The sequence below is a fragment of the Polypterus senegalus genome, chromosome 6 (genome assembly GCF_016835505.1).
Source record: "Polypterus senegalus isolate Bchr_013 chromosome 6, ASM1683550v1, whole genome shotgun sequence".
Lineage (NCBI taxonomy): Eukaryota > Metazoa > Chordata > Cladistia > Polypteriformes > Polypteridae > Polypterus > Polypterus senegalus.
This window is the reverse complement of record NC_053159.1, coordinates 54,980,272-55,002,138: the sequence shown is the minus strand read 5'-3', so window position 1 is coordinate 55,002,138 and position 21,867 is coordinate 54,980,272. Positions and strand designations below refer to the sequence as shown.

General features: G+C 36.4%; 1 protein-coding gene across 1 annotated transcript in view; it reads right to left on the bottom strand.

Annotated features, from left to right (window-relative positions):
- Nucleotides 1-16,403, bottom strand: part of gnb1a (guanine nucleotide binding protein (G protein), beta polypeptide 1a) — a 231,592-nt gene extending 215,189 nt beyond the window's left edge. Inside the window, exon 1 of the mRNA XM_039756024.1 lies at nt 15,843-16,403. The gene's annotated coding sequence lies outside the window, so the exon portion shown is untranslated. The remainder of the gene's footprint in view (nt 1-15,842) is intronic.
- Nucleotides 16,404-21,867: the final 5,464 nt, after the last annotated feature.

The following is a 21,867-nucleotide window of genomic DNA, read 5'->3' as shown; positions in this document are numbered from 1 at the left end:
CATCAAGTTAAAAGAAGTGGGAATTCAGGGTGATGTTTTTAGATGGGTGCAGAATTGGCTCAGACACAGGAAGCAGAGGGTGATGGTGCGAGGAACCTCATCAGAACTGGCGATGTTAAGAGTGGTGTTCCACAGGGGTCAGTGCTAGGGCGCTGCTATTTTTAATATATATAAATGATTTAGATAGGAATATAAGTAACAAGCTGGTTAAGTTTGCAGATGATACCAAGATAGGTGGATTAGCAGATAATTTGGAATCCGTTATATCATTACAGAAGGACTTGGATAGCATACAGGCTTGGGCAGATTTGTGGCAGATGAAATTTAATGTCAGTAAATGTAAAGTATTACACATAGGAAGTAAAAATATTAGGTTTGAATACACAATGGGCGGTCGAAAAATCGAGAGTACACCTTATGAGAAGGATTTAGGAGTCATAGTGGACTCCAAGCTATCAACTTCCAAACAGTGTTCAGAAGCCATTAAGAAGGCTAACAGAATGTTAGGTTATATAGCACGATCTGTGGAGTACAAGTCCAAGGAGGTTATGCTCAACCTTTATAATGCACTGGTGAGGCCTCATCTTGAGTACTGTGTGCAGTTTTGGTCTCCAGGCTACAAAAAGGACATAGCAGCACTAGAAAAGGTCCAGAGAAGAGCGACTAGGCTGATTCCAGGTCTACAGGGGTTGAATTATGAGGAAAGATTAAAAGAGCTGAGCCTTTACAGTTTAAGCAAAAGAAGATTAAGAGGTGACATGATTGAAGTGTTTAAAATTATGAAGGGAATTAGTACAGTGGATCGAGACTTGTATTTTAAAATGAGCTCATCAAGAACACGGGACACAGTTGGAAACTTGTTAAGGGTAAATTTCGCACAAACATTAGGAAGTTTTTCTTTACACAAAGAACGATAGACACTTGGAATAAGTTACCAAGTAGTGTGGTAGACAGTAAGACGTTAGGGACTTTCAAAACTCGACTTGATGTTTTCTTGGAGGAAGCAAGTGGATAGGACTGGCGAGCTTTGTTGGGCTGAATGGCCTGTTCTCGTCTAGATTGTTCTAATTCTAATTCTAATAATAAATTACAAGTCCTGCAAATACTGTCGTAATTGAAACAAATCATGAAACTCAAACCGATTGTTACAGCAGCAATCCAAGCTGTGAGATTTGAAACAAGAGTACTTTTCACATGGCCAACTGTACGTTGCATGCTCAAGAGTAAGCTCAGCACACAGCTTGGTCATATTATAACCGGAGGGCCGAAATGACAATGTGGTATACAAAGAGATCCTTAACACATTATTGGTATGTTTTCCCTCAGTTTAAAAAGGTTTAATTTTCTTAATAAAAATTTTAAGGCAGTACTTCGCCGCTGCGAAGCGCTTGGTATTTTGCTACTTGGTTACTAAACAGTTCAGGTGATTACACACACAGATAATATAGCTCTTTAAATTCATTTTACATCTTTTGCATTCTGCTTTTTTAAGAGATACCTGGCTGAAAGATGATTTTATCAATATGAACAGTATTCCGAACCAAAAAAAAAAAAAAAGTACCACTGTTTATTGAAGTGAAGAGTACTGTGCCTTTTTCTGTATTACAATATGAATTATATATCCATATATAATGGGAATGGGTAAATATCCCCAAAACTGAATGATTCTGCCCCTTAAAATACAAGTATATGTGCCAAAAATGCCTCAACAATATGAGTAATACTTGTAATACGTAGGGACGTCAAAAGAACCAGTATTCAGTATTAATGTGGTAACAAAGTTTTGAAAATGTAACTAACAGCATTTTTACAGTATTGGTTGTACAAAAAGTCTACACTCATGCAGGACTGCAAGTAGATGAATTACACTAGAAGGCACAATCTATATATATAATTCACTAAGGGCACGCAAGACAGTGAGTGCAAGCAAGACAGAGACCCACACCCACTAACTCACAGAGCCCCACCCGCCAACTCTAAGACCATGAGATATGCTTGAGAGAGCCCCGCCCGCCAACTCTAACTAAGGGCAAGCAAGATAGAGAGCGCACGCAAGACAGAGAGCCACGCCCGCCAACCAACTCTAAGACCATGGGATACACATGACAGAGCCCCGCCCGTCATCTCTAATCCTACTTCCGTGTCCACCGTCACTTTCGATCAAACAGCAATAATTAGCAAACAAACAAAGATAACTGCCAGTAACAGTGCAAAATTCACAATTGGTATGCCAGTTTGAAAAGATAAGTTTTGAGGGTAGTTTAAAAATGTGTTATTGAATCGAGCTGATGTATATGAATGAGAGAGAAGAGAATTCCTGAGTTGAGGAGCACTATGAGAGACGCTTGAGCTCCCATAGCACAGAGATCAATTTGATGTGTGGTACAGAAAGTACAGCTGCAGATGAGAATCAGAGTGAGCAAGACGGGTGTCAGTTTGTAGGAGATCAGTGAGGTTGTGCAGAGCTTTAAATGTTAAGAGCGGTATTTAGTATTGTATTCTGTAGTTAACAGGGAGCCAGTGAAGTTGATAGAGGATAGGTGTAGTATGTTCAGTGGATTTAGAACAGCAGGTTATTATCCTGGCAGCAGAATTTTGAATAAATTGTAAGTTATGGATACGTTTTTGTGGGATGACAGATAGAACACCATTATAGTAATCTATATGTGAGGTGACTCGGGCATTAACCAATACTTTAGTACTGTGTTGCGTAAGAACAGGACGAAGTCTAGAAATGTTTCGGAGATGGAAGAAAGCAGTCCAAGAAACATTACTTATACAGGAGAAATTGTTTAATAATAATAATAATAACCATTATTAGTGTATAAATGGATATACAGTGATCCCTCTCTATATCGCTCTTCGACTTTCGCGGCTTCACTCCATCGCGGATTTTAAATGTAAGCATATCTAAATATATATCACGGATTTTTCGCTGGTTTGCAGATTTCTGCAGACAATGGGTCTTTTAATTTATGGTACATGCTTCCTCAGTTTGTTTGCCCAGTTGATTTCATACAAGGGACGCTATTGGCGGATGGCTTAGAAGCTACCCAATCAAAGCATGTATTACGTATTAACTAAAACTCCTCAATGATATACGATATGCTTCCCGCGCGGTGCTTGATTGTTTGCTTTTCTAGGTCTCTCTCACTCTCTGCCTGACGGAGGGGGTGTGAGCAGAGGGGCTGTTTGCACAGAGGATACGGACGCTCCTCTAAAAAAATGGCGCTTTATCGCGGTGCTTCGACATACTTAAAAGCACGTATTGATTTTTTGATTGTTTGCTTTTCTTAGCGAGCGCTCTCTCTCTGAAATTCTCTTCAAAGGAGTGCGCGCGTCAGAAGCAGAGAAGATATATTTGCATTCTTTTAATTGTGAGAAAGAACTGTCAACTCTGTCTTGTCATGAAGCACAGTCTAAACTTTTGACTAAAAGGTGTTATTTCATGTCTAGAGGGCTCTAATAAATGTTAACAGTGTGGGAGAGGTTATAAGGGCTTAAAATATATAAAATAACCATACAAACATGGTTTCTACTTCGCAGATTTTCATCTATCGCGGGGGGTTCTGTAACGCAACCCCCGCGATCAAGGAGGGATTACTGTAAATAATTGCATGTAAACAATTAGCCAAACTTTGTTGTATGTAAACGATACTGTTTAAAACGTTATTGATTTTTCATCAGAAAACCCAGTTTCCACGTCTACCTGTATTAGTTTAAATGGCACTTTTACCACTCGCAATAGGGCGGACGCACTAACTTATTGTGTCGACTGGGCAACACAGTGAATCCACCGTCTATCTATATATGTCTATGTTTTCCGTAGCCTGCTACAGGAAGGTACTCTCGACCATTGGCATTGGTTTCGCTCCTTGCTATTTTCATTATACTACGAAGGTGGTTTCCTAAGCCTTTGTTATACTGAATTCCTTTCTCACCACTTTCCGTTCCTATTCTTACACCGCCATATGCTACGGCGGGCTTCAGCTAGTTATATTATAAAATACTAAAAACAACATAAAAATGGTTCACTGTAGCAATTATACAGTACTGCATGAACACCTGCTGAATAGAAAAACAGGTAATCTCTGGAAATGCTTTGCATTCATGTAGAAGTGGTTTGGGGATGTGACTGCATGAATCACATTTGTTACGGATTAAAATAAAGGCAAAAAACACATAGAAAAACTTGCATTATTGGCACTTTTATCCCATTATGGAATTAGATTAAATACAGATTTAGGCATGCTTTGAGACCAAAATAACTTAACTTGATTAACTGATCAAATGAAGTGCTATTATTTAATCAGTATTATTACACATTAGCAAGAGGTGATGAAAAGATTAATCTCTTTTAAATGGTGCCCTACAGAGACCCGATAAATAAATGGTGGCTTCACATTCATTCTTCAATTCTAATGTCTACAGATGCCCATCAGTCCAATCATCTGTTCATTTTATAACTGGTGTATACAGTTCAGGGTCACACCTGCATGCACCTCACCAATAGTTGCAGATATAAGACTATGGGATGTGGGAGGACAGTCAGCACTAACAATAGTTGTAGCAAGCAAACATTGAAGTGAGATTCAAACAAAGTGACTACTTGGCTTGTCTACACCAGCAATGATGAGTTGATCAATTCATCAATACCAAATTAAAATTTAGTATTTCAGTGTTTCAAAGAACAAGGCACATTTCTCTATTAAGGCAAGCAGTGTGATGTGGTTAAGACTTTAGACCTAGGAATTCAAACCCTGAGGTTGTGGGTTCAAATCCTACTACTGATAGTGTGTGTTCATGAGCAAGTTACTTCACCTGCCTGTGCTCCCATTTGGAAGAACAAAACAAATACAGGTAAAATTCTGTTACAACGAACTGCCAGGGACCTAAAAAATACTTTGTCGTCATGAAAATTTCGTAGTAATGAGATTCTGCATATGTCACTATAGTGCTTTCTTTAACTTGCGCCCTGGTGTTTGCAATCATTTCGATACTTTCTTTTGCGTAAATTTTAATCTCCTCCTGTCTACAAGTAATTATGACGAGACTTTTTCTCAGTATTTCCTTGTGATAATACACTTTCAGAGTGTGAATGATGCCCATATCCAATGGATGAAGCACTGTTGCGCAATTAGGTAAAAGGAACTCAACACGAACATTATCTAAATGTGGAAGCATTCTGTGGGCAGCATAGTTATCAATCAAAAGCAGAATCTTCCTTTCGGTCTTCTTCATATTGTGAGGTGTATGAACTCCTTTGGGATCGCAATATGGGACGAAATGCTGAAGTGCATCCCAAATGCGTGATTGCCGAGTCTGTGGAAGATTGTTTGTCCGTTACCGAGGCAGGGCAACAGCAGACTCACAGCGCTGCAGTGAAGTGCCACAGAAACAAATCCTAAAAGATTGTGGTCACGCTATAGGTCCCTGTCTTGTACCCCAAAACACGAGGTTCAGCCTCAGTACTTTAGCAAAACCAACTTTATTCAGCTTGAATCAGGAACAGCAGGGTTATTTATTGTGTGTGATCTGCCACTCTCCTATACACAGACACAGCAGTCAGGCAGGGTTGTGGCTAGATTAGGGGCAAAGTAATACTGTTCCCTGCATTTATAATGTTACTTGCATCACCCATTAAGATCTTTTCTTTTCACTTCGGTGAAGAGCTGGAGCAGAGCTATGAGCCTGTTGTTGCCCCGGCAACAGATAAACAGTTTTCCACAGACACGGTGATCACACTTCAGGATGCTCTTCGGCGTTTTGTCCAGTTGGGGGAGGTCCCAAGAGAGTTTAGAAACTCCACATTTTCTTGAATGAGTGCCACATTAATAGGAATGTTTCTTGAGAGAGGATCACTGAACCACATAAAAACTGCTTTTTGAACATCTTCAAATGCAGCAGTTTACATACATTTGCAACCAGAGATTTTTCTTTTTTTGCTTGGTCTTTCAAGAAAGCTTAGGAGTGTCAGTGGCGAAATTCTCAATTCACTGGCATCGCCTTTATTTTTTGCCGCAATCCAGAGCTGCAAAGTTTTTTTTTTTTTTTAAATATGAACTGCTGACGTTTTTTTCATGTCTGCCATTTCAATAGGAGGGTGACAATGAGTTAAATTCCAATGGATGTTTTTCAGATGTTGACAAGCAATAAGCAAAAGGTATCACTGAAATCCACCGAAAACAAAAAAGTACAAGGAGAATTCAAAGAAAGAAAAAAATTTTGTGATGTTTCTGTTTGGGATCATTGTGCACAAATGAGCTGCAACCATCAAACTGACTGCTCTCAAGCATTTTAAGGCCTTCTGTGCACTTCGTTGTAATGAATCTCCTGAATGTATTTCGTAATAACGAGATTGCCATAGACTTGTGTCATATGGGGAAACTGTTGGGACCATAAAAATACTTCGTTGTAATGAAAATTTCATTGGAAAGATATTTGCTGTAACAGAATTTTACCTGTATAACCAATTGTCCCTCAAATGATGTTGAGTTGCCCTGGATAAATACATCAGTCAAATAATAACAATAAAGTAAATAACAGGCATTATGTACACACAGAACAATCAAAACAGCATACATCAAGGCTACATATGAATCTGCAAACACTGAATTTGCATTCTTCACTTACTTTTAAAGGTAAACTAATGCTCATTAATATACCCCATAAGTATGCAAACTTGTTCAGTACAGGTAATGACAGCCCAAGTAGTTTACTAATTCTGGATTTGTACACAGACATAAGCAATAACAAAGTCTGATCACTCATTCCGGAAACCTTGAAAACAGCAAAACAAAAGGCAATTTAACAGGAGTTCCAGAATAAAGAATTAATGTAAAAGTGACAAGTTTGATTTTGCACAGGAAGCTTTAAAGTTAGGACAATGGAAAAACGAGGGACACATTTGGAAGACTAAAGCACCAAGAGTTTCTGACATCTGAAATTTGTATTCATTTGACTAATCTGTTAAATATTACTCTTTAATAATACTTGAACCAGCTAATGATGCAAATAAATCTTTTAATAGAAAATATTACATATTAAATATTTTAAGCAGTAGTTTTTGGTTACTAGTGAGAAAACATATTTAGAATGTTCACATGCTAAGATAAATTAGGTAATTCAGGATATATTGTTCTTTATAAACCCTATGCTGACCCCCCTCCCCACCACACACACACAACATTATAAACCACATTTGTTGTAACATGGGGTAGGAAGGAAAGAGTTCCCCATCTCTACCACAAAATAAAATGCATATTTATGCATGCCAATACTTGCCCAACTATAATGTAAGTAAACAACTACTTGATGGATATATACAGTACCAGTACTATAAAGCTGTTGCTATGGTTAGTATAGATATATAATTCATATTGTAATACAGAAAAAGGCACAGTACTCTTCACTTCAATAAACAGTGGTACTTAAATAAAAAGCCACTCAATTGGATTTCTGCTTTCATAGAGACATCAAATGGTATTCTTACTGGTAATAGTATAGAATACAAAAATTCTGATATTGTGACATCCGTAGTAATAATTTAATGTCACTACTGCACTAAAAAGCCTGTAATTCTAGCGAATATTATTTCAAGATCACCGGCCCCTCCCTCTCCTGCCTTTGTAATGCCGTGGTTAGGAAAAAATGGACCACTTCATTGAACAAAAGTCTACTGTGAATCCTGATACACTGGGTCATTCCTTAAGCAATTCTGGGTTATATATGAAATAACAAATGCAAATGCTGGCAAAAATATCCACCACTATCACAACACTCTTAACTAATGAATGTGCTAATCTGCTATCCACGAAACAGGTAAGTTGCATTGACTTGACACAGAAATGCAGGATGATAAAATAACCTGTGCTTTCCCTCTTCAGCCGGGTTTATACTTCAAATGATGCAAGCTCCGGTGGACGTTACCTTTATGCAAGCATTGTACTGTTTATACTTGCACACATACTTTACGCAAATCTATAAGATTTCACCAGGTGGCAGTGCAAAGTATCAACGACGGTGTGAAAACGTTCAGCTTTGCTGTTTTGTGAATTGCCTGAAACATCCATTAAATTCCAAGGACACCTTGCCACAATATCTCTGAAAAGGATGTTTAATGATTACATTCATCAATCCAGGGACACAACCATTCCAGCAAGCATCAGTCGCGAGACAGAAACAATGCCTGCACAAGGGCATCAGCTCATCACAAGGTGAACACGAGCATACACATACACTAGGATGGGAGGGAGAAAGCGTGAACGTGACTGACAGAATAAAAGTGAAAAAAGCTAACTTTTACAAGTACCATAAATTTACAACCGATCTGTTTGCTTTCAAATAATATAGCATTAGTGCGATGATGTTTTCCGATTGGTACTATTCAGGTCATACAATGATTTCTTCAAAATGTCACATATACCCTGTATTTGTCTCTTTTTTTACTCCGGTGCTGTGTTGACTTCATGCACCAACTTATTCAATGCGAGCAGGAACACACTGGTGGTCGGTTGCTTGTGCTATAACAATTTTGACCTGGTGGCAATCAACACACATGTACTGTGCAAGGCATGTACGGGGTCCACTGTCACCTTGCAGAGAAACTATCTTTCTTCTGCATGTCCTGGAGTACAAAAGAAACACCACCATGCACCAAAATGTGGAGACTTGGCAAGATCGGGGAGAAAAAAAAAAAAAAAAAACAACATGCAGCAAGAGATTACAGCCACAAAATGGTATATGAATAATATGAATAATGTTGCACCCATGCCACAATGTTTTCTGAAATGTACTATACAGGTCATAAAATGAATTATTCCACATCATAGACCATAAGGTGTATACTATTTCAGCGTAAGCAGGAACACTTAATAAAACTGAACGAAAAAAATCAAGTGGCAATGAGATAGGAATAAGGCAGATTCACTAGCGATTATGCGTCAGCTTTTATCCATCCAGATCAGAGAATTTCCAGTTCGATTGTCTCAAAACACCACTCATATCTACAGTTATTCCCAGTTTCAAATAAAAACTAACAGCATCAGATCCCTGGGGAGGGTGGTAATATGTATTGTGATCGTGAATGAAAGAATAAAAATGAAAAAGGAAAAAAAAAAAATGCTAACTTACAAATACTATAAATTTACACCAGACGCATATCAAATGTATGTGTTTATTGTATAATATTAAGAATATTATACAATATATACAGTAGTAACAATCTCACTACTCAAAACGGGTGTGATCAGAATCGAACCGGCAACCTTTTGATTACCAGTCAGCAGTTCTTACAGCTGCGGCAACAAAGCTATCGTGTCAGCGTAGTACCTTAAACCAGGGCTGTTGAGTCAGGATCGAACCAGGGGACTCCTCAGTACAAGCCAACAATTTTTACCACTGCGTCATGGAAGCTGCTGTATCATCCTTGAACCTTTTGTGAAAGTGTTTATTTGATCTTTGGACTTCAGGCTTTACACATTATATAGTTTGTCTACATTTTGTCATTTATTAATAAAATATGAAAAGCGCTTCTGTTTTAACAATGTGTTTACACAGATTATTGTAGAAGCAGAACACACATGAAATGCATGCATTTCAAATGACGATCTATTATTTCCATTCTAAAACTCAGCACTTCACTCCCAGATAATCAAGGCAGGAATTGGGAGAACATTGTGCCTGTTGTGCGGCGGTGGGGGATGGAATAGTAGTCTATTTGTCTTGATTGGCACAATTACAAGACAAAAGACGAGGACGGAGAGGTCCGAAGTGATTTAAGGTGGGCCGGATTTACAACTTTTTTCACAGGCTTTAGTAATTCTAGTGTTAAATAAACAATGCTTGGTATGTCTTGCATTCTTTGATGCCAATTACCAGACAAAAATCAAATACACTCTACAAATCTTTTGTTGACATTTAACAACAGAATCCCGGAAGCCTACGAAAAAAACTAGTACTCCTGGGCCACCTTAAATTATTTCACATCTCTCCATTAGCATCTTTTGTTTTGCAAATGTATCAATCAGCACAACCAGCAATCATCCTGCTATCCCATCCCCATTACTGCCTGGCAAAAATATTGGTAATAATGATAAAATTCTGATATTAAGTGTATAATGTGTTAAGACTAAATTTCAAAAATTAAACACTTTCACAACAGGTACAAGTAAAACAAAACAAGTATGCTTTAATTCCAAAATATAACTGAAGAAAAAAGGAATTGGGATAGGGTAAGACGGTGACACGCCCACTTGGCTGGTGCAGTGTCAAGAACTGCTGACTCATAATCAAGAGGTTGCGGGTTCGATTCCGGGTCCTTCCTAGATTGACTGTTTTGAGTAGTGAGCTGCTCTTATTGTTACTATTATAGAATAAATATGTATATTTGATTTGAGTCTGTAACAGCCAATGTAAATTTATGGTACTTGTATATTTTTATATACATACATTTTTGTATATTTATACAAAAATATATACATATATTTCTGTATATTTTTTAGAATATCTAAAGTTCCAGAATTCTTGATTAATCTACGTTTACTAGAAAATGGTAATGCAGTATAATTTAATTATCCATTGGAATAAAGGACATTTAAATTGTTGTGTCATTTGGTTAGACTTTTTTGGTCAGTGACAGGATTTTGCGGCATATTTAATGTTGCTGCATTATTAGTTACACTATCGTTTAAATCAGGGGTTCTCAAAGTCGGTCACGGAGGCCCACTGTAGTGTCAGATCTTTGCATCAACTAGATTCGTAATCAGTGACAACTGATAACACTGATCTCAATTAATTAGCTGGTATGTTTTTCTCTTCTCTTATTCTACTCTAGCTGAAATACCCAGCGTTTTTTATATATATATATAAAATTTAAGAAAGTACAGCAGCATGATTTATAAATTTATAACACATTTTGGAATATTTCCAATTTTTCTAGAGATTTACATGCTTACCCTTCTTTTTTGATTTCATTATATTTTGCCCTTTCTCTGTGAAGTTTCTTCAATGTATCTTAATAATGACAATTTAAAACGCCAGCCAGGCAAAAAACAATGAATAATCAAAGGCTGCTACTACTTTTATAACTGCAATTATAACACGGAAAAACAGAATGAAAACCAAGATGAAAATATTGTTAAAAAGAAAAAAAAATACATTATTCCCATAGAACTGCTTGGTACATTTTAATATATATATATTAAAATATAAAATCTGGGAAATAACAGTTCACTTAATTAGCCCAGGAGTCCAATTAAAAACAAGCTGGTTGGAACAAAAACCTGCAGCCCCCAGGTTTAAATGAATCTGATACATGCTAAAATGTGGTAAAACAACAATGGCTACACTGTTTAGACCAATATGTTTTGAATGTACACATGTAACCAGCTGATTAAACTGGGATAACTGGTAGCCTAATTATTTTTTTCTCCATTGGCATATTCATTGCGTGCTTGATTGTTTAACTGTACCATCTAGTACTTAAAATGAAAAATACATTTAACAAAAAGTGATTTTCATTTTTGAATATTGCTTTAATAATTAAAGTTAAATGATTCAATTTTCTGAAAAAAATGTTGCACCCTTCCAAGGATGCCTTTGTGATAATAAAATTTTACTCTTCCAGAATAAAACTCTAAAAATGTTATCTGACCCATCACAACTGACCAATATATAGAGACTTCTGAAATAAGAAGATCCAAATTTGCTGTTCTCATTCCTTTTAAAATGGCTAAATTATTATTTTATGCTTATTGTTGCATATTGATTTAATAACTTTATAAAATCCATAAAATTTTTTTCTGATGAGCCCTTGTGTAAACACAAGATGTGCTGCATTAATTTTTAGGTGTCTCTTAACAAGTGTTGGGCACTTAGACCATATGTGAATTTAAAGAAGCAATTACACAAGCAATGAAAAATACACTGCTCAAGTACGGATGTATTAACAAATCAACATAAACTTTACTACCAGATTAGAATTTTTTGTGGAAGCAAATATAGTTGATACCACTTAAATGTACAATGCCTTTCAAACATATGCAGACCAACTAAAACATTTCAAATATTACTGAATTACAAATTATATTTTTGGACAGATGGGTTCAATCAGAATTGTGCTACAAATTCATAAATCCAAAAAGATAAAACTGTGCCAAAAGGTGTATTGAGGTCAAAAAACTAGACAGTGATAACTTAAAACTATTAACACACTTCAGATCTTACAGCTTAGTGTTCCTAGATGCACAAATTTTAACTAGCGAGTACAGTAACTTAGTAACTTTATTATTGTCTAATTCTTTTTACAATTAATGCAAATGTAATTTTTTCTGAATAAAAACTCTAATACGAAAATGACAGCTAAAAAATGCTAAGGAAGCCAGAAATTAAGAGATTTAAAAAGTATAGCTTGAAATTATATTTTTATAAGAATACAAGTATCTACTCAAAACACTGGTAGTAAATCATTCAGTAAAAGAGAAAAACTGAAAGTCACAAAGTGGCCAAAAACCAACTAGAAAAAAACTAGTTTTCAGAGGTCAAGAGTAGGGAAAAGTTATCTGCATAACAAAGGTATGTATGGCAAGATGGAACGAGCGGCTGAAAATTGCTCATTTTGAGACCCATGAGGAGTTTGCCAGGAAAAACACGACAGAAACAGCTAACTGAGCATCTTGAGGTGAAGGAAATATGGATGGTACACCATACTAGACATAACTAGGATACTCGTTTCATCCTGCTTAAATAATGAAGTTTGGGAGAAGGTGTACATTTCACCGAGACAATGACTGAGCCAAAGAACTTCTAGACTGGTTCAAGAGTAAAACATTCACACATAATTCTAAATCACCTGCAACTAGTACACAAAGCTACATGATGCCTTTCTGGAAAAAGGGCTTATAGTTATTATATGGTAAAGAAGCTCAACTGAATTTGAATGGGTTTGGTCTGAATATTTGCAAGTAGAATTACTTCAAAAACATAATTTTAAGAGGTTTTATGTGACATTCTCCCTTTCAAATATTTCACTTGATACGCACATGTTTTTTTAAATAAAATGTATGCTGTAATGCTTACTTATCATTTGTAACCCAGGAACAGTACAGTACTACGCTTTTTGATGCCCTGGATATATACATGTCATCAGCCTTAAAGGTACAACACGAGAAAGAGGAAAAAAATAATATTTTTTTAGTTTAAAACACAATAATAACGACTTACACAGTGTGTCCCTCCATAAATTATGTTCTGCCATTGGTGGGGTTTGTAATTTAGGTAACTATACACATTTTTATAAATATAAGCTGTCTAAACAGAAACTCGTCACTTCCGACGAAAACCGATATATTTAAATATACAGCAGCAATCAAGAGATTTTATATTCAAACCAAATTGCTCAACACATCAACAGATAAGGGAATGATTTGTGCAATGAAAAATCTAAACATATATAATAACTTAAAAAAAATAATAAAAATATAAGTATGATATTGTTTCATAATTTGAGTGTTATGTGAACGCTGGAGTTCACATAACAAATTATACCCTTCGAGTGGTGCTGACGCTAAATGTTTTAAATTAAGAGGAAAACGCTGAAAGCTGCAAACGCCATCTTGTTCCTTGCGGCTCTGAATGCCAAGAAGGGGGTGGGGGAGTCCGAGTCCGGCAAAACAGAAAATCAAAAACAACAAAAACCTGACTATTAAGAATATACAATAAAAAGTGGGCTCGAAAAATAATCACCACTTGGTTTCGATCTGTAGGCTCCCATTTCTTTACCTATCTACCTTTACAGCATGTATTCAAGACCGGAGTGATGCAGGTACTTAAAGTATCCCTTTATTTTTTACCTGTTTAAATATACACCTTATGCGTGTTTTTACTACAATAAATAGGATACAAGGGTGGAAGTGGTCACAAATGCTGTTAAACCCTGGCAGATACCAATCCTATTATACAGCTCAAAATGATGAAGTTGTTAAAATCCAATTATCTGTACTGCGACAATTAAAAAAATAAATCCACCGTGCGATCGGACACCGAGCTCTTAACAAATCAGGAGCACAGAAGTTGAAGAAATTGCCGTCTTGGACACAAACGGCTACTCACATTTACCTGGAAATTAAAAAAAAAAACGCTTTGTATGTAAATCTCTTCTTTACATTATCTGTCAACACCTCTAAATTTGTACAACTAAACAAATTTGATCAACTGGGCCTCTACCACACCTGCTACTCTGTAGCCAAAACAAGTGGTGTGTGTGTGTACAGTTTTGCCTATGGAACCGGCCCCTCCCCCTCCTCCCGGATACAACAATTTCTCTTCCGCCCAACGACAACTACTGTGTTTCCTTCCTTACCTAAACAGGAATTAAAACACATTGTAAACTTCGCTTTGTTGCTGGGCCGGGAATGGAGGACAGCCTAATGCATTAAAAACACAAGCAGTAGATTACTAATCAATGTATTTCTAAATGATCACCGCCAGTCCTTAACGTTTTAAGAATATTACTTGTTCATCTTAATATAAAGCTTACTGTTACTTGAAATTGCCCTACTTTTGAAGTAATGGTTGCAGGGAAGATTGTAACACTAAACCTTCCAAGATATAACTATACACTTCAAAGTGCATGTTATGCACATAGAGCTAATAAACATTCATTTTCTAACACGCTTATCCAGTTCAACGAGGATGGGTGCCGGTGTTGCTGATGATCAAGAGAGCACTAGGCATGGGACGAAAAACACCCCTGAACGGAGGGCCAAGTCAATTGCTGGACACACGTCTTCAACAGCACAATTTAATGTCTCCAATACGGAAAACTACTGCCGAGTTGGATGAAAACGGAGTACTTTCATTGACATTGTCTTATTATACAAATTCTAGTAACGTGCTAGGTTGTTCCATATACTGTATATGTTAACAACACACTCAGTTGTTTTCTGAAATTCTTAAGTTATTAATAAATGAGTGGTCCAAAGTACACATTTCATACCCCTACACAAGTTGTACTAGTACTCTACATTGTACGAGTTGAATAAAGTGCAAAAAACGTAAATCGTTTACTAGAATAAATACAAACACTAAAGAGACGTGGACTGCAAATTCTTCGCGAGAAGCTGTTGATTAGTTTGTGAAATACAAAATTGAGTATGTCAACGCGTCTCTTTTCATCACGATTAAATTTTGTTTGGTCAAGGTTTTAGGCAATTACATAACACAATTAAAATAATATTTCCATATTAACTTTAAAGATAAAACATCTTTAACGCCTCATCAATTCACTACAAGCAACACAACAAAATTGTCACGTATTTCTTATACAAAAATTAAATGTTTCATAAAATATAACCTTTCTAGAATTCGACCACTTGCTTTGGTCACCCTGAACAGAGGATTCTTTAAGAACCAGTTTCATAAAGGGTCGTAATTGAGGTGCAAACTATACACATATTGTATTTCCTTTCACAACGTATCACTTTGAAGTAAATTAATCAAAAAAAAAAAGAAAGAACGAACATAACATTGCGTTTATAATCACAATTCGATCAATGGTTAAGGCTAGGCCCGCTGGCGCAAAACACCGTGGGTGATCGAGGATTACAAACTTACAATATTAATATCAAACAACATTAAAATAAATAAAACTGTCACCTGAGGTGCTGAGGGGCCGCAAGGGTAAAACAATACTCGAATGGACACATACAATAATAGCTTTCTTTCATTAGGTTCTCCATAAAATACAGCAGTAAGTATAAACTGAAACCTAGACAAACATCAGCATTATGGAGGCACTCCAGCATCTCACCCAGCCCACCTTTTATCTAAATGATTTATTTTACCTTACGTCTGGATGTCCGTTGTTTCCTTAGCATTGACTGGAGACTTGCCTACGCGAAAAGCCTGCAATGTTAAGGGGCTGGACTGGGGTTCGAGTCTGTCCCGCAGCTTCTCCGTCCTCGCCAGACAGACAGACAGACAGACAGACTCGCGGAAAACAGAGGCGTGACACTCCCAATACACTTCGTCCTCGTTTCGATTGTTATTATTAATTGTTGTTCTGCTTATCAAGGTAGACAAAGTAGAAAAATATCCATACAACAGCCTCAAGCAAAAGAAGGAAGGTCCACCGCCGCTTACAAAAAAAAAAAAACAGAAGAAGTGACCAATATAAAAAAATCTACTTCCTACGAATGATGTACAGAATATGCTTGTCTTGTTGGGGCTTGTAAAATGTATCCAATATGCACTTATATTCTTCAGGTATTCCCCCTTCTTTCTTGTCTTCCTTTCCTCTTTCTTTCTTTCCCTCCCTCCCTCTTTCTCTCGCTCGCTCTCTCTCAGTAACACCTCAATCGCTTCCTCCGGCCATCAAACGGCAGAGAATGGGCGCGGTAAACCCTGCAATAGATTGTAGGAAACCCCACGTTTTGTAATACAACGTCACCGCGCACGCAAGTACGCCAGGCTCAAAAATGAAAGCCTGATTACAGGAAAGCATGTTTTGAGTTCATACAAAGCAGTTTTTCTTTTATTTTTTCACACAGTTCTGTTTGTATCGTTTTCAATTTGGGGACTGTGAAAGAATTATAAAGAATCATTGTAGCTTGTTTAAACTTTCTTGAAACTGTTTTTATAAAGTATCTATCTATCTATCCATGGTGGTGAGTTAAACTGAAGTCATGTATCTGTTCATTTTCTACGGAGTGCACGTCAAATGCCTAGAATAATTACAGAACTATATGACATATTGGTTTATTTATTATACACAATTCTTGGTATATGCAATATATATGATTAATTGTAAAAAAGAAACTAAACTTTGTTCTATCTCAGTTAATCTTAGAAAATGTCTGAAAATTTGTCAAAGCAAAAAAGTGAGATGACCATGTCGATAGATGGTTCATTTTTATAAAATAAACAAGGTTTAATTACAACCTTATCTGAAAAAGTCTTTTATGGCTTATCAATTTTTTCTTCACATTTAATATTCTCGCTGCCTGAGCAATTTATGCAGTACATTGGGAAGGCTTACTTGCAAGTCAGTAATTTTTACGTACAGTATAAGCATTCAACCAAAAAAAATAAAGAAATTGCTTTGGAAAAAGTTAAATACTGTATCATCTTTTTAAAATATGAACCCTTCTGAGTTAATATTTTGTAAGATGATCTTGAAGCTGTAATACCCAGTAAATCATTTAAATAACTTTTGTCCCTATTAATTTTGCACATTATGATGGAGAATTTATATATATGTATATATCTGACCCAGAAAATTCTGTGCCTGCAGTCTTAACAGCACTCACAGAATTCTAAAAGATCTCTGGTCTCAGAATTAATCTGAATAAAAGTTTACTCTTTCCAGTGAATTCTCAAGCATATAATATTAGATTAGATACCCTACCTTTTATCATTGCAGAACCGTTTAAATACCTAGGGGTAAACATCACAAGTAAACATAAAGCTCTATATCAACAAAATTTCACCATCTTCATGGAAAAAATTAAACAAGACTTAAATAGATGGTCAACCCTTCATCTCACAATAGCTGGAAGAATTAGCACTGTTAAGATGAATATTCTTCCTAAGCTCCTTTTTTATTTAAAAACATTCCAATATACATTAATAAATCATTCTTTAGGCAATTAGATTCAACAATAACCTCATTTATTTGGAATTCAAAACATCCACGCATCAAAAGAGCGACCCTACAAAGACAAAAGGCAGAAGGCGACATGGCTCTACCTAACTGGGCAGCAAATATACAGGTGATAAGAACCTGGACACAAATAGAAGAACATACTCAAGCTTAGACCGCAATAGAAGTAAAATCCTGCAGTACTTCTTTGTATTCCTTGCTCTGTGCTCCAATAAACACATGTTATCGGCAATATACAAATAACCCAATTGTGCTCCACTCACTTAGAATCTGGAAGCAATGTAGAAAGCATTTTAAGACGGAGAAGCTTCTATCTGTGGCACCTCTGCAAGAGAACCACCTCTTTCAACCTTCACAAACATATGCAGTTTTTAATATCTGGAAAAAAATTGGAATTAACTTGCTTAGAGATCTTTATATAGACAACGTCTTTGCATCCTATGAACAATTACATTCCAAATTTAACATTCCAGCTACACATTTCTTTCACTATCTTCAAATCAGGAACTTTGTTAAACAGAACCTTCCAGACTTTCCTCATCTTGCACCCCCATCCATGCTGGAAAAAATATTGCTCAATCTCAAGGAGTTAGACTCCATCTCTACAATATATAAAATCATTTTACAATCCCTCCCTTTCAAAGATCCAAGAGGACACTGGGAAAAAGATCTCTCAGTTAATATATCAGAAAAGGAGTGGAAAGTAGCAATGCAGAGAATTCACTCGAGCTCCATATGCGCAAGGCATACAATTATAAAACTTAAAATTATATATCGAGCACATCTGTCTTGACTAAAACTCTCCAAAATGTTTCCAGGGCATGATCCAACCTGCAAACGTTGCAACCAACTCCCAGCCTTACTGGGTCACATGTTCTGGGCCTGCACCAAATTAACATTATTCTGGACAAAAATTTTTAATTACCTCTCAGACAGCCTTGGACTCACAATCCCTCCTAACCCATTAACAGCTGTGTTTGGGGTTCTTCCAGAAGGGCTTAAAGTGGAGAAAAACAAACAAATTGTAATTGCATTCACTACACTTTTGGCACGCAAACTTATTCTGATAAACTGGAAGAACCCAAACTCTCCTCTTTTAAGTCAGTGGGAAACCAATGTGTTATATTATTTGAAATTGGAAAAAATCAAATACTGTACTCAGTTAGAGGATCTGTACATATTTTTTCAAAACATGGCAGGATCTAATCAGTAATATTTTAAAATAAGTTCATGAAGCACAGAGAATTTATTAATTTAGGTATGTTTACAAGCCTTAAATTTTACGCCGTTTGGCTTGCTCTCTCTCTCAGGGGTGGGGATCAATCTGTTCTTAACTCAATTTTTCTTTTTGTAAAAACTTGATTGCTTTGTATGGATTGCAATAAAATTAATAAATACTGTATCATCTTTTTAAAATATGAACCCTTCTGAGTTAATATTTTGTAAGATGATCTTGAAGCTGTAATACCCAGTAAATCATTTAAATAACTTTTGTCCCTATTATTTTTGCACATTATGATGGAGAAAAACATGACCATTCCTCTTTGCAAATTGCTCCACCTTTGTCCAGTAAGCTGGGTTATGGTGGCTGAAAATACTTAAGATTATTTCTACAAATTGTAAACATCGAAACTCTTATTGGGCCACTTAAGGACACCTAGTTTCTTTATTATTATTATTTTAACTTTTATTGAATTTATTTAAAGCATGTAACATTCCATACAATCAAGTCAAACTTAACAAAACTAAATTCAATTCAACCACCACTGTGCTATTGTCCTGCATCTCTGATTATTAGGGGTGGGTATCTTAGGGTTACTGATGATATGATATCTTCACGATATTTTGCCTACGATAATGATAATATGTTGATGGAGCGGGTCGAAGAGGCGAGAATCTGTTGCAAGTGTTTTAAATAATGAAAGAAAAAAGTGGTTTAGAATTGAGGACGCACAACCAAGATGGCCTGTGAAATAAAACATGCCCAATAGGCATTTGCCTAACACCTTATGGGGATTTGTAAATATGAATACATTTAATAATAAATAATTTTTTTATTAGTAAAAAAAATAAAAACTTACCTTCAGAGAAAAAGGGGGAGCATAAGCTGCAGGCTCTGCTTCAGAAATTGGGAAAGCATGTCATAAGCACTGTTCCAGCGAACCAACAACATCTAAGTTTATGCTATGGATATCTAAGCATCTTCTGATTTCTTTTCAGAGCTTCGGCAGCTATGGTGCTTTTATAGAAAATATGAAAACTCTCCTTAATTTCACCAGCAGTCGAGCAACAGGCAGGAGTTTTAGAGCATGCTGTGACACAAGATTTAATATATGTGCAAAACACCAAACATGTCGAAATCCAGCAAAGTTGATGGCTATTGTCAAATGCAATATCAGTGATGATTACTGGGTCCTTTTCATGAAGTGTCCATTCTTTTGCAGTCTTTTTTAGCACTTTTGCCATGTGAGTACCTGTGTGACTCTCATACATTGCTCAAGTTATACTGATGTTAGACTCAGTTGCCCTGAAGTACACCAGTTGCATGTAAATGCAACACTTATCACAGTTTGTAATATGCTCTCCACCTTTGCCCCTGTCTCCTTGTACAACAAAGGAATCGCTTTTTAAGTAAAGTACTTTCGACAAGGTATTTCATATCTTGGTTCTAACATTTTGAGTATTTTGCATAAACCCTCGTTCTCCACCAAACTATAAGGATGAAGATCTTTACAAATAGAACTAGATAGGTTATGTAATATCCATAGTTCTTGGTGAAGCAAAAGATAGTTTTGTTTTAAAAACATTGTTGACTGACTTACAGATAAAGTAGAAGCTGCTTTTTCCAAAAGGTGAGGATGATGATGAGACAGGTGGTTCTGTAGATTCATTGTGCTGTCAGCATATTTTATTTTTGTTGAACAAAGTTTGAATATGGCATGGTCTTTGTTAAGTTTTCCTTCTATTAATTAAAATCTGAAGTGTTGCCACACTTTAGATTTGAAGTAAGAGAGAGCATCCTTATTTATTCTTTCCCACTAATCTTCTCTGCTTAGCCATTATCTCTCCAGTGCAATCACTACAGTTTGGCACTATTATTTCAATTAATGTTTAGCGCCACACCTTATGGAAGAAGATGATCCACTGTGGCAACCCATAACAGGAGCAGCCAAAAGAAGAAGATGTTTAGCGCCACACCTAGGATCCAAGAAGCAATGACAACCTGATATGATACCTAGCACAGAGAAATAAAATAAAGAACCAGTATAAAGCGCCTGTAGAAATTTCGGTATTAGACTTAGAATATCGGTATTGTGTAGCAAGAGAATAATTAATTAAATATCTCTGCATCTGTTTATCGTCCCACACCAACTGATTATTGTCCAGGATTAAACTTACACCTCTGCTTTCCATTTTATGGCAGTGGAGTCCAGTTTTTCTTGCCATACAAATGTAGGCAAAATATTGGGACTGCTGCAGTATTTTAACATATTGTACTAATTCTTCTACACAATGTATTACATTACAACATAATTGGCGTTAATACAGTTAGGTCCATAAATATTTGGACAGAGACAACTTTTTTCTAGTTTTGGTTCTGTACATTACCATAATGAATTTTAAATGAAACAACTCAGATGCAGTTGAAGTGCAGATTTTCAGGTTTAATTCAGTGGGTTTAACAAAAAAAATTGCATAAAAATGTGAGGCAACTAAAGCATTTTTTTACACAATCCCTTCACTTCAGGGGCTCAAAAGTAATTGGACAATTGACTCAAAGACTATTTCATGGGCAGGTATGGGCAAGTCCATCATTATGTCATTATCAATTAAGCAGATAAAAGGCCTGGAGTTAATTTGAGGTGTGGTTCTTGCATGTGGAATATTTTGCTGTGAACAGACAACATGCGGTCAAAGGAGCTCTCCATGCAGGTGAAAGAAGCCATCCTTAAGCTACAAAAACAGAAAAAACCCATCCGAGAAATTGCTACAATATTACGAGTGGCAAAATCTACAGTGTGGTAAATCCTGAGAAAGAAAGCAAGCACTGGTGAACTCAGCAACGCAAAAAGACCTGGACATCCAATGAAGACAACAGTGGTGGATGATCGCAGGATCATTTCCATGGGGAAGAGAAGCCCCTTCACAACAGCCAACCAAGTGAACAACACTCTCCAGGAGGTAGGCGTATTGATATCCAAGTCTAC